General features: G+C 38.6%; 1 protein-coding gene across 26 annotated transcripts in view; it reads right to left on the reverse strand.

Moving 5' to 3' along the window:
* ESRRG (estrogen related receptor gamma) overlaps positions 1 to 14,243 on the reverse strand; it is a 391,934-nt gene that overhangs the window by 145,150 nt on the left and 232,541 nt on the right. The window contains exon 1 of one of the 26 annotated variants that reach the window (XM_072927576.1): positions 9,758 to 9,774. The exons of the other annotated variants lie outside the window; for them this stretch is intronic. The gene's annotated coding sequence lies outside the window, so the exon portion shown is untranslated. Of the gene's footprint in view, positions 1 to 9,757; positions 9,775 to 14,243 lie in introns of those variants that run through there. 26 annotated transcript variants of the gene reach the window in all.

Raw genomic sequence — 14,243 nt, forward strand, 5'->3', positions numbered from 1 at the left:
CAGCTGTGTACTTAACTCTGTGTGTGGGGGAAATGCAATAAGAAAGAATGAAATAATTATTTTTATATGGTTTTAGGCATATTTTCATGGAGTAGGTATTAAAGCAATTGCTTTTAATGATGGATTTAAATCCACTAATTAAGGTAAAGTGACTACTTCAGGTATTTTAGAAAATAGATTAATTCTTGACTATTTTCTGCTCTCAAACAAACCTACTCAATTCTCTTCAGATTTAAGCTCTGAATGCAGTATTCCTGCTTGGGTAATGCATGCCATTGCCTTGTGGTCAACATGCATAAGCAAAGCTCTCTTCCTATCCAAATGTTTCCCTCAAAAATCAGAGCTGTACCTCTCTAAAGAGGTGTATAGGGATGTTCTGAAGCAAAAGAAGTGGAGTTGCAGAATTGTCTGTGAAGACATGATCTGGACCCTACAAAAGCAGCTATAATTCATAAAAGCATTTCAGAATAAAAAAACCAAAGCAAACAAACAAACACCAAAAAAGCCCCCACATGGGTAAATATATCTCTATAACCTGGCAACTTGCAAGCAATTAGGGTGATGAAAGGAGGCCAAATTATTAAAAAAACTTCATTTTGTTCTATGAGAAAAGTAATTGTCAATCTCCATCCTGTAAGTACATCATAGGAAAGAAGACATAATTATACTTAAACTGGACTTGATATAAATACCATGAAGTTGATTTTCAAAAGGATCAGATTTTCCTCACAGCTCTGCAAACAGATCTGATGATTTTCCCTAAGGTTTAGTGTGCAGAACTTACAAAAATGCTTACCAGTTCAAGAAAAATGAGTTGTGGTTTTTGTGGGTTAGTGTTTTGGGTCTGGAGGGGTTTGGAATTGAGAGTTTGTGTTTTTTTATTTTGTTAAAGAGTTTTCTCTGCTGTGGGTTTTTTGGATTTGGTTATTTTTTTGTTTGTTTTGCTTTTCTTTTGTTGTCTTCCTATTTTTCAAATGAAACTACATATATTAGTGTAAATGCAGCTTGATAGATTCCAATCTCTTCTCAAAGCTGTTCCAGGAATAATGGGAAAGAAAAAAATACTTATAATACAGAGCATAAATGAAGGCAGATGTTGATGTTGAATGTAATGGATATAATAAATGCACGGTTTTAGCAGCTCCCAAATATGCAAACACAAAGGAATGGAAAAGCTGCCTTTTAAAAGGAAAGGTGTATAGAAGAAAGAAGACATTAAACCCTAAATTGCAAAGGTGTAATTTACAAAAGACAGTAAAATCTACCTCCTCCTCTATGTCAATGACTAAGAAAGTTTAAACACTGAATGCTGACATTCCATCCTCCCATTCCTCTGCTTCAGTTTTGAAGCACTAACTTTGAACACCTTGACATTTACCTCTCTGCCTTTGCTTTAACAGTAACAGAGGTGCACTCTTAAAGGAGGAAAAAGTGTCTTTAAAAATCTCAAATGCATAATAATTCTTGCACTTATTCCTTTGCAGCTGAGCAGAGCCATTTACATAGTCCACTAAACACTGTATAGTAAACACGACAAGAGTGCTTCTAATCTTACTGCCCTTGTAAAACCAAGCCAGGGGTTCTGTTTTTAGTGCACACTCTGGTTCAGCATTAATCCTGTTTTATGTTGTTCACACCTGCTGCTGACTAGCAGCCTGCTGATGGGTTGTGGTTTGTGCCGCTCCCAGACAATCCTCACCAGCTCCAACAGAAAACTTATCTCTAAAGTGGAAACAAAAACCCAACTGCTGTGCAAAAACTGTAAAAGGCAAGAAAGACCTGACATTCCTGCTTCCTTTTCCTTACTCCACTAATCTCAACTGTTCAAATTTAAAACCAATGTTCAAGTGCACATGCTTACATTTAGGCCTCATGCCTAACTTTTCTAGGAGTTCTTCTCCAGACAGCAAATCTTAAGAGACAAATGTCATGGATACAACCTTTATAAATATATGCTGTGTAACTCATCTTTTCCTTTGTGCCTAATGAAATAATAAAATTTGCTCTAACAGAAAGCTGATAATGCATCCTTTTGTGAACCTTTACAGGCTTTTGCAGATTCAAAAAAAAAAAAAGCAAACCCAAAAACTTTCTTCAACATATTTTCACACGAAATTCTAGATGTTACTGTTGTAGAAATTAGGTTTCGTTTCTTAATCCCAGCACTAATCTATACAAGCATTAAAATAAAAAAAAAGGCCATAAAGTCACACCTATGGCTTCATTTGTACAGCAAATGGAATGCTTTATCCAAGACAAAAATGTGACCTGTGATTAAAGGAATAGGTCTGAAATTACAAAGCACTTATAGCCAATGTGAATAGAAACTCAAGGGAAGCAAACCAAATGAAAACAGAAATCTTTTGTTTCGTGAACACATGGAAGCAAAATGTGCATTGAGATCAGGGACAAGAAATCATGTGCATATTTTCCAACTCAGAGACTGAGATGAAGGCTCTGTTATCTACAACGAAGTTTTACACTAGAAAATCTCCAAAATGGAGGGCAGTACATGGTGCTTTCACACCCACTTCATGGTACTCTTTACATTACTAAAATAACATAAACAAGCATCAGAATATTTGAAAAACAAACTCTCTCCTTTATCCTGTTATGCCATCTTGGCCTATTTCTTTCTACAAAGAGAAAAATGCTTTCTGTCCAAAAGCCAAGTTCCTATTTCTCTTAAACACTACATAAACCTTTTCATAAACAAAATGTTGGTTGGAGGCCAGACAAGGCAATTCTCCATCCATTAAAATTTATTTTATATCCCATAGGCAAAGACAACTGAATGACCCTTGGTGATTTCTGAATTCTGCATAGGAACACCAAGGTGTTTCAGCACATATAGAAAAAGGTGACATGCATCAAGCAGACATATGTATTCCACACTGCAGCTTTACATCCCAAATTCATGATAAGAAACAAACCTAGATAAATCAATCTTTATGTAAATTCAGCATTTCAAACTCTCTTGCAATTCAGATGCAAAACCAAGAAAAAAAGGGGTCAGACTCACTTTGTCTTACCATCTCCATTTGAAGGATTTTTACCTCCTCTTTAGGCAACCCAAGGCTGAAGATGTGGGCACAATGCCAACACTGCTTTTAAGCTCACACAGAAAATATTATGGGGTAATCTTAGTATTTCCTGGTCACACTCCCTTAGGCAACTCTATACTGGTGCAAATGTCACATCCTGGCAGTGAGTCCTTGGACACAGGCTCCACTTCTTGATTGATTGATTTTAAAATACTACCAAATCATTCATTTTTTTAAAATCCATTATAGAGACTGATCCAAAACCTGCTAAAATGAATGGCATTCTTTCCATTTAGTCTTGAATGAGTCCACTATCAGCAGAAGCTAAAGATTTCTTCAAGCAGATGCAAGCAAGACCTCTGTAGCAGACTGTCCTTCTTACCTTGGAAAATCTCTCCTAACTTCCCTAACAATGGTACAAAAGCCCTACATTAATTTTGTCAAACAGCTGCATCTGCAGTATTCCTGTTTCAGCATTACCTAATGCAAAAGTATTACACCTTTTTTTTTAATGGGGGGGGGGGGGGGGAGGGGCAGTCTGGGGGAAAGTATCCCCACCCCAGTCATCCATCAAATGTACATCCAGGACAATGCTCCTGAGATATCCAATATATACTAAAGAGATACAAAACTACATAAAAAGCTTTCAGAAATAAAAGCACTTCAGAAGCTATATTTTAATATTGCCAAGTAGGGTTTTTGCCAGATTATGAAGTTGACTTAAATGCCAGGATACTGCATTTTAGAGGCATTGGCAGCACCTTACATATTGCCTGTATTAGTGGCTGATTCCAAAGATAGACCATTGTCTGTGGGGGGAGAATATAGATAAATAAATAAATAAATAAAAATTGTCATTCCCTACCAACCTTGCTACCTGCTGCCTTGAAGCACTCTTCTCAAGTGCAGCCTCCGCAGGAAAAAAAAAAAAAAAAAAAAGTTAAGACTACTTTATTTTGATTATAGTGCTTTCCCCAGGCAGGAATTTTTATTTCAGTTAGAATCTTTAAACCATTACATTTTCAGTGATGCATTTTTATATTTACAGTTGACATCTTCATAGAAGAATGAAACCTTTGAGCAACAGCTCTAAAGCATGAAGGTTGCCTGCAGTAAGTACTTAAATTATTTTACACCCAAATGGAGCCAGTTGTTTTTAGCTAAAATTTAATAAACCTTAAATCAATGACCTTTCTTTTACTGAAAGCTTGCACTTGGGAAAACTAACTTTCCTAAGAAACATATTTTGGTGAATAAATGCCAAACAAAGGGCTATTTAAATTTGAACACTGTCTCAATTTATAGCTTGTGAACATTCAGTTCCTAAATTCCTGACTGCTATCTAACGTACAGAACAGTGGAGCTTTGGTTTAATCACATATCATTGATCTCAAAGTGTCACAGTGATCTCATTGACAGTAATCAATAATAATCCAAAATCAATCAAATATGCTCTTGCACTATCATTTGTCAAATCTGAATATCCCAGAATTAATTGTAGGCATGTGAAAGAAAAAGAACCTCGAATTAAAAAAAAAAAAAAAAAAAGCATACAGAAATACAAATCAGAACACTTTGAGAAAATAATACTGCATCTGAGCATGCTTCATGCCTGCTGGGATAAGTTAATGATGAATCATACCTTGCCTTCCCAGCAAATGCTCTGAAATACATTCATTTTCAAACTTGGAAATACACAGCAATTGAAGGCAGAGGACACACGAGTAAATGATCAAGCATTATTTTATGAGCAGCTGTGTTACCTGCCAAATATTAAATCTGTTGCCAGTACTTTACAAATAGCACAAGTATGTTACACTATGAAGAACTGCACATTGTAAGTTAGCCACTGCACTTCACAAAGCAAGAAAGGATAAAATTGCTGCATTTCTGTACCAAAAGCATAGAATAGATGTAGCCACTTATCAAAAGAGCTGTTATTGTTGCCGAGGACTCCTCTCTCAACACATTCACCTGTAATTTTGTCAAAGTAATAAATCCTTCCATTCATTACAGCACACTCAAAAGCACCCTGCTATTTAATTTAAATGGAAAAAAGGCCCAAAGTGTCTAAAACATTTACTTTTGCTAATGTAAAAGTGCTGGCATTTTACTTCATTCCTGATAAGCCGGTGCCAATGGATGTGATTATTCTTTTCTTATTCAAAGCATATCAGTAGTTCAAAAGCACTCTCAATCTTATCAGGTGTATGAACAGCACAGTTACTGAAAACAGTTTGTACTGCTCCTCTCTCCTTCTGCCAGGCTATCAGATAAACCCAACTAACTAACTGTATTTACACACAATCAAATATAAGCTGTGTCTTCAGCACACTGTAGCCTGTTTCTGGCACGCCACAGGTTTTCTGCTTGACATTAGTTGTAACTACACCAGCAGCAGTGAATTACCTTACAACAAAAATACAGTCACTCCATAGTGCTTAACACAAAAGGGACACAGGGAGGGAAAAAATGAGAAAAATTTTGTGAAGAATGATCACTTCCATCTCAATATTTCACAGGTATTTATGTGGTACTGCTTGGAAAACAGCATGGAAGCAATAGGTTTCAAATGCATTCAAAACAGATCTGAGACAAGCCTTGCCAGTAGAAAAGAATAATTTCCATTTGCTTTTTTGTTTATTCTGTTCAGTCCTCCAAGAACTGTCTCCAATTTGCAAAGGGTGAAAGAAAGAAAGGAAAATGGTTACAGTGTCTGAAGGCATTTAAGTACCTTTACTGGTTTTATCCAGAATGAGACAGTGATTTCTCATGATCCACCACAAAAAACAAAACAAAAAATCCCCCACTCTCACCCAAACAAGCCTCTCGGTAACTCTCCTTTTCATTCAGTGTCTCAGACACAATCAATCAGACACAGAATTTTCAGTGCAAACTCCTGAGGAATAATAGCAGACCAACTACTTCAGAAGAGCCATCCGTGGCTTTGAAGATTTCACCTGCCATAGGAAATAGGCACAGCATCCCCTTCATTCTCCTCGGGGTCACAGCGTATTCCCGGGATGACTGCAGCATTTGAAGAGTTAAACGTTAACCTGGCTGTGCGCTCTCAGCTCGCTAAATGAAAACTTCTGGAAGCCAGGAGAAATCCTGAGTTTCGGCTCTTTGATTAATTACAGCCTTCCTTGGAAGCTGGAGCTCCAGCCCCCGCGCAGAGGCTCCTTCCCAGTGACAGCACCTCTGATGGAGCAGCAAAGGGCAGCCCTGTGCCACCACCTGAGCCCATCCCGCGCCTCTGCCGGACTCCCGGCGCAGAACCAGCCATCCTCGAGATTTGTGGGAGAACAATGAGCTGAATTAAGCCAAGTGTGCAGGGCCGGGCAAGGCGGCCGATTGTTGTTTCTCCATCTGTGACACCGGGCCTGGTGACTGATGGGACAGGCGTCATTCATACCAATGTCAGCCACCCGCCGTGGCCACGGCCGCTCCGCGCCCTTCGGATCGCCCGGCACCAACTGGGCCAGAGCGACTCCTGCCAGGAGAGTGACGGGGTGTCCCTGGATGTCACTCGGCTACGGGGAACCCCAATGTCACCCCTTTCATGCCGAGGGGAATGGTTGGTTGCAGACGTGGCATTTCGCGCCACTTCGGAACACCTCGTCTGTCCCACCATGGTGGCGGCTGCTATGAGAACATTGCCAGGGAGTACTTTCCTTGATGGGAGAGCGAATATAATTCAGTAGAGAAAAACTTCTATTCATAGAGCATTAAACTACCATAGTAAGGGGTGGAAAAAAAAAATCCACTTTCTGATGTAAGAATTTTACCATTCCTCAATGATAATTTTGCTAGCAATATATGGGCATTTGCTTTGGAAACACACTCTAAATCTACTTTAGATGACAGGTGAGATTTAGCGCTTTTTTAAACTAGGTGCTTTTCCTTTTTTTTTCCTTTAAAAGTTAAAAAATAATTGTGCAGGAGAAAGCCTCACAGACTTGCTGAAATTAATCCCTCTGAAAACTATTTTAGCATTAATACTTGCCGATCAAGTATATCACAGTCCACGTAAAGCAATAAAATATCAACTTAAACATAAAGTGGCACTGGCATTCATCCTTCACAAAGACAGGAAAAAAATCCTACAGCCAATTTGAAAACTGAAAAAAAAAGTATTTAAAAGTAAATAAAGAATACATAGAAAACTGCTTGATTCTTTCTCTTACATTTGCAATATATGGAAAACTATACAAACTGCCAGTAGTATTCTGCAAAGCATACATAAAAATACTATGATTCCACCTTCTTAGTTAACTACTGTTTTTACTAGATTTTCCTGTTTTGTATTTCCCTAAAAATATTCATGTGTGAGATTGAAAAAAGTGTTTCTTCCAAAAACAGCTCTAGAAACAAACCTAGAAACAGAGGAAAAGGTGGGGGGAACAGCAGCAAAATCACAGGTAAGAATAGACTGAATAAAACAAGTCACCTTCTCCCCACCCATCATGGCATCTTTACATGGGAAGGAATTTCTGAAATGTTTAGGAACAAGCTAGCAGTACATTTTAAATATTACTTTTTCATTTCACTCACCAGCATCTCTACATCTACAGGACTTTAAATTGTTTCATATCTAGCTGGTTTGGGGGAACGGGGGGTGTGTGTGCACATGCAGCCGGCTTAAAATTTTTTAATTAGATATTTATGGGTTTTAAATTTTTGTTTCTTTTTTTGTTTGTTTGTTTAGAGGTGGGTTTTTTTTTTTCTGAAGCCATTGAAAACAAGCAACAGCAACTCCACATCATCTTCTCATTCTAACTTGCCAAAGCCATCAATCTCTGATCACACCTATTAGAATCTCACTGTAGCCAACACTACATTTTGCGACAGCTTGACCAGTTGTTTAAGGAAAGAGTGTGTGATGGAGCAAAGCTAAATCGACACATCTGTGATACTTCTGACACCCCTCAGCATGGCTAATATTAATTTGTTTTCTTTGGCTAGGTAAGTGCTGCCAAAACGCATTACATATGGTATGTAGTTCCAATCAAAATGATGAAAAGGAGATGTGCAGGGCTTTTTTTTTTTTTACTTATAGCAACATGAAAACACAGAGAATGCTAAGAGACACCTACATGAACCTACAGAGTAATAACTTGAAAAATCTCTAATCACTGTATCCTAAAGTTTGGTTTCAGAATACAATCCTTTAAGAGAATCTGCCCTCCCATATAAAGACAGCAGCTCAAAGCTGCAAAGAGTTTTTACTCAGGAAAAGAGAATATAATTTTCATTGTATGATGAAAGGGTATATTTAGACTATTCTCGTGTGCATGGGGTAACTAATTATATTTCAGCAGGTTATCATATAAATAAATGTGCACAATTCTATGTAAGGATATTATAAGTGGCTTGATTAGACCGAGGACAAGACCTTCTATTTCATACACCCTACTATACTAACTTACCACAGCGTATGGTGATCCTCCTCCAATTCCATATTTAAGGTTCTGTACTAGTGTCACAAAATACTAAGTTTTGCGGGTGGATTTTTTTGTTTGTTTGTTTTGCTTTGCCTTTTACATAATTAAGATCTAAATAAGAAAATTTCACCTAGATGACATGAAAATTCAGGTTGGTGACCCACGGTAAGAATAAGACATTCAGCGGTACAGAAAAATGGCATATGCTTGTCTTATACTCTGTAAAAGTACTTCTACCACTCTTTCATTAGGCTGCTAATAGACATTTTTCTAGCAAGTATAAGAAGCTGAAGTGAAAAAATACATTTTATTTCAATTTTAAAAGAAATGGGTAATGATGCTCTGATTAAAAAGCTATGCTACTTAAAAGAGGAAAATAATTGGAAATTAGATAAGATTCTCTTTGATGCAAACCTGCTATCTTAAGGAACAGCAAAGAGAAAAGCTCTTCTTTGTTTGAAGGAAATACAAATTAATTGAAAAACATTACCAGCACTACGTAAACAAACCCAAGAGATTTAAAGCTTTTGTAACACAGAAAATACATAAATTGTTTCATAACACACAGAAGTCAAAAGGCAATATCCTACACAAGCTACTCTCCAAAGTGCAACTGAAAAAGCAATACCAAGTCCTTTAAAGAATAACTAAGCAATACTATCTTAAATAGCAGTATACAAATTCAGTTTAATATTTTTCTTTAATGTTTCATAATATTTTTACTTCTAGACAACAGAACCATAACAAAAGAAGAAAACAAAAACCCCATAACTATATGACTTTTGGAGAGGACTAAGGAGCATTAAAACTGCATATGTATTTTAGATTTTTGTCTGAGGACATCATGGTGTATGCTAACAACCATATGCAGGAGGCCTCCCCCCCCAAAAAAAAAATTATATTCTTTAGATGTAAATATAACTGTGTGTCCGAGGACATATGTAGCTGAAAAAAATAAATCTCTGTTTGACAGCCAAAACTTACAGAAATGTAAAAAAATATTAGACTTCTCATTTACTTGGAAGAGAAAAATTTTATAAAAAAATACACCATCTTTTAAAAGCAAAACTATGACTACAATTCAAAACCTGCTAGATTGCATGGAGAACCTGATACAAAATGAGGTGGAAATACTTTACATTGCTGGCCAGCTCTTTTCTCATGGATAAGAAAAAACCCACATAAAACCACATAAAGGCAGCTGCTTTTTGACAAGCAACTGCACAGAGGGAAGTTATATAGCTCTGCATACAATATATATATACTTACTGTGTATATGTCTGTGGCTAACACACAACAATAGATGTACATTGCCAAAACTGCATAAGGGATACGCTATACACCTGGAACACACACAGAGGCACGGATATAAACGTGTTTGAACACAAAACTTGCTGTGCAGAGGCAGAAGATTTCACACAGAACGCAAATATACAAAACAAAACCCCACATGTACATGCTGCTACAGATAGGACTGTGCACGTATGACTCCCTAAGCCAAGCCTAAAAGACGATACATGAAATGTAAAAGAACATGTAATAAGTGAAGTGTCAAGCTGCAGCGACTGCTGGTGTCATCCCTGCACTATCAAACATACATATGAGTATGATTGGAGACAGAGAGGCTAAATATTTCACTGTCAGAGCATGTCGAGAAATGCAATTCATTTCTCTCTCATGTGCTTTAGGACAATGACAATTTAATACAAGGCCAGTGGATGTAAAAGAGATAAAAACTGAACAAACTGGCCCAGCATAATCACAGATTTCCTCTAGAGAGCTCGGCAGCGTGAGGCTCATATGCACTTGTAACGGATCAACATTTTATTGTTTCTTCCCTCCACGAATTTGCTGTGAAAAACATTTCATAGCAAAGCTTATCTTACAGACAGAGGCTACTTCAAGCTTCAATAGGAGCAAGAATTTCTTTCATATTTTTTCCTACTTCTCCTATACATTTTACTTATTCTAAGCAAAAAATTATTTTATATACTTCCTTGAAAGGTTAAATAAGAATTTTTTTCATTCCTACTTATACTTCCACAGGGGTGCAAGCAACCTCCCTGCAGGCCCAGGGTCAGTCCTTCAAAAACAGTTCTGTAAAACAAATAATCTTGTCACTTATGAATATATTATGTTTTTATACCACAATTTTTCTATCGTTAACTTTGTAACATATAAAAATAGCAGCATAGCATGTGGACTGACATATCTGTGAGAACAGAAATATCATACTTTTTAGCTACTCTAAGCAAAGTGGGCTTCAAGTATTGTTAAATATTATCATAGACAAGTTACCTTCTCTATTTGATGAATAGCACCATGTATTTGAAATTAATTGCAAAAGTAGGGTTGGCTAATGAGGTGGCCCTTATCTTTTCTCAGCAGTGCAAGCACAAGTATTTTTCTGCTGGCTCAATATTTTTTAAATGCCCAAAGTGCTATTAACTAAGTTGAAATCTGATTAAAATATGAACGCTAAAATATTCAGAACAGCTAATGCAGCTACGCAAAAAAAAAAAAAAGCTAAGAAAATTCTTATCTTTTTTCTTATCATTAAGCATGTGTTTTGAAAAATAATAATCAAATAAATTGTTCCCTACAGATTCTCACAGTTGTTTTGCTTCCCATTAGCATCTTTTAAAACAGTTTGTTAAGACAATAGTTATTCTTTATTATGGAACTATGGGGATGATGCCCTTCTACCTGCCTCAGTTTAAAAAGAAATTTGTAGGAAATGTTAAAGCTTAAGGTGTGTCAGAAAAAGGACAGCAATTCTTAGGGAAAAAACAGCGGGAAAAAGTATGGAAAAAATGATCAGCCATTCGAGAGAATTAACGGATATCCACAAGGGCTTTGCTAATAACATGGGTTAATTACCGCTGCAACGCACCAGGCTCAGTAAATAAAAGAGCACAACCATAAACACATTAAAATGAGCACCCATCACTAAAAGAGGGGTAAGCCCCAGTAAAGGAAAATCTCCCAGACAGGCATTTCAGCACAAACCCTTTATACTTCCTGCAGGATTCAAAAACTTGCCAGCAGTGTAGCAGAACCAAAAAATCAAAGCCCTAGGACCGGAAACAGGGAAGGAAGAAGGGACCAAGGCCTGCCTGCTGCCCAAAGGGAGAGCCCAGGCAGGGGCTGTGTGCCACCCCACACACTGGGTACCCACAGGGACACCAGCCCGGGGCTTTATTTCTCAGGAACTGTAACAAGCTATCTAATAAGACAAATGGGCGAGGTTAAAGACCTTCTGAGCCTGGAGAAACCATGGAGTGGAATCAAGAGCTGCTTCCCACTTCACAAAGAAGCGTTCTTCAGTCTGCCCCTTTCCTGCCTTTAGGAATGAAAGACACTTCTAAAAGAATTCTTCAGCAATTTGAGGCTATGCCAAAATATTTTAAAGAGTGAAACTGACATCAACTCTTTTATGTTTAGCACGTAATCGCCTAGTGCGTATGCAAACACACAAATATATGTACATGTGAGTAACACACACACTCATATTCATCCGTACACAAACACAACCCAGCCAGACTCACAGGGTGACTCCACAGACCATTCCCACATCGAAACATGAGAATGGTTAGAAAAATATAATATGTGTAGACCAACCATAACTGCACTGAAGTACTCACATGCTGTGACACCTACGTCCACTTTTTAAATGTTACAGCCATTCTACACAACCTTTATTTCTCGTCACCAGAGCATTCTATTGGTTCTGTTGTAAAACAAAAATCTATGCAAGGGAACAGATGAATTTGTTTCACGTATAAACATTACTGCACGTTTTTAAATAGAGAAACTAGGAAAGCAGCTAAATGTTCAAATGAATGAAACACAGTGAGCCACAAAACGCAAATATACATAGCGTACAGAAGCTTTCTGGAGTTTCAGATCTCAATTTTCTATGTTTGGCATTCAGAGACTGCGTTTAAATTTACTAAACTACTCCTGTTCTCCCTCCTCCCTAGCCCCCCCCCCCCCGCTTTTTTTGAGTGTTTCAATTGCCTTTCCTTCTTCCAACAGCTGTGACAACTGTTAAAACAGTCGGTAAAATTAAGTCCGCTCTATAATCCTTTAGTCAACGTTACATTTTAATCAGAGGTTGAGGGAGATTTCCCGTTATGAACGCAGTGATTCATTTAAAATTATTAAACTGACACATATGTCAAAATGAGCAGATATATTAATTGCATCTGTTAGCTTATTAACTATTAGTAATTATTAGTGCTATTGTTATTGCTGAAGGAGCAAAAAAGCTAAGACTGCAGCTGGCTTTAAGTTATTGCATTCTTTAACAAGCTCTGCCTTAGAATCAAAGCATACCTAGTGATGGTCAGACAGATATCTGTGCACTCCCAAAATGTTCAGACAATTTCTATCTCGAATCCTCTCTACCCTCATCCGTAAGAACTGCAGAAACTCCTACATCTATTTGTATGTCCTCATGCATGTGCATATGCATGGTACAATATGTAGCTAAATCTCAGTTATTATGGATATTAATAACATGTAAAACTCTGGTGTTTATTAATTGAGATGGAAACATATCTGTGTTTCTGAGTGCTAGCTCCTTCTCTATGTCCACTGAATCCCACATGCCTCCAGTCCTGCACTCAGACAATATATTAAGAGTGTTTTGAGATGACTTTTAATTGAGTCAGAGGAAGAAAAAATTAGTTTGAATCTTGCACCAGGGCCAAAAAGACATGTGCCCCGATTTCATTTAAATGCATCTACTCTAAGAAGCTTATCTAAACTAATCATTCAAATTAGCTGTAAGAAGGTAAATTCAAGAAAGCTCCTTTGGGGTGGTGGGGGGGTTGAAACATCCACAAAAAAAAAAAAAAAAAATCCACAACCATAAGATACTCAACTTATCGTCTTTTTATGTATTTTATGAAAAACGTGTCACTGTTAGCAAAAGCTGTAGAAACTGCATTCTTACATTATGAAGCTATCTTACACTGTATAGATACAGCACGCTGACCTGCAAGCCATAGCTGAGAGGGCACCCTACCTCTGTTTATTTTTTTTTCTTCACCCCCAAAACACTACAGTGGGTTTTCCCCGGGTCCCTTTCCCAAACTGCTTTCCTGCGAACCAGGCTATTTGTTACTTCCCGTCTTATTTCCCTAACATGCGATCACGCCAATTCACTTTTCATGCCTGGCTTAATTACCACCAGCCATGCACTGTGCAGGCGGTAAGGACAGCTAGTGGGCATCTACCTATAGTACACTGTCACCTCCTGGGCAGCCTCTCCGCGCCGCGGCTGGGGCGATGCTGGCCGCCGGCCGGGGCTTCTCCTCGGCGCTCCCGCCTGTCACTCCCGGCCTAACACCGGGGCACAGCGACGTAAGTGGCTCGACAAGAAGAAAAATGAACCGGTGACAGCTCCCGTGATATACTAATATTTAATCTCGGCTGCGGGCTGAAATCAAGTTCAGGAGCCGCTCCTCAGCCCCAGACCGCCCGGTTCTGTTTGGGCGCCGCGCTTTCCGCCGGAGTCACTACGCCAGGTAGCTGAGAAGTGTCAGCCAAGAACTGCGGCTCCTCAAAAAGTGTGTTCGGCTGCCCTTTGTAGGGAGCAGCAGGCGCCGGGAGGGACGCGCCGCGCGGCGCGGACCCCGCCAAGTGCCCCACGCCGCCTCCGCGGCCGCCGACACCGCGGGTCCGGAGCGGCGCCCCCCGGCAGCGCGCTCGCACCGCACCGCACCGCACCGGCGGCCGCCGCTGCACC

Source organism: Taeniopygia guttata, chromosome 3, assembly GCF_048771995.1.
Source record: "Taeniopygia guttata chromosome 3, bTaeGut7.mat, whole genome shotgun sequence".
In the NCBI taxonomy this organism is placed as follows: Eukaryota; Metazoa; Chordata; class Aves; order Passeriformes; family Estrildidae; genus Taeniopygia; species Taeniopygia guttata.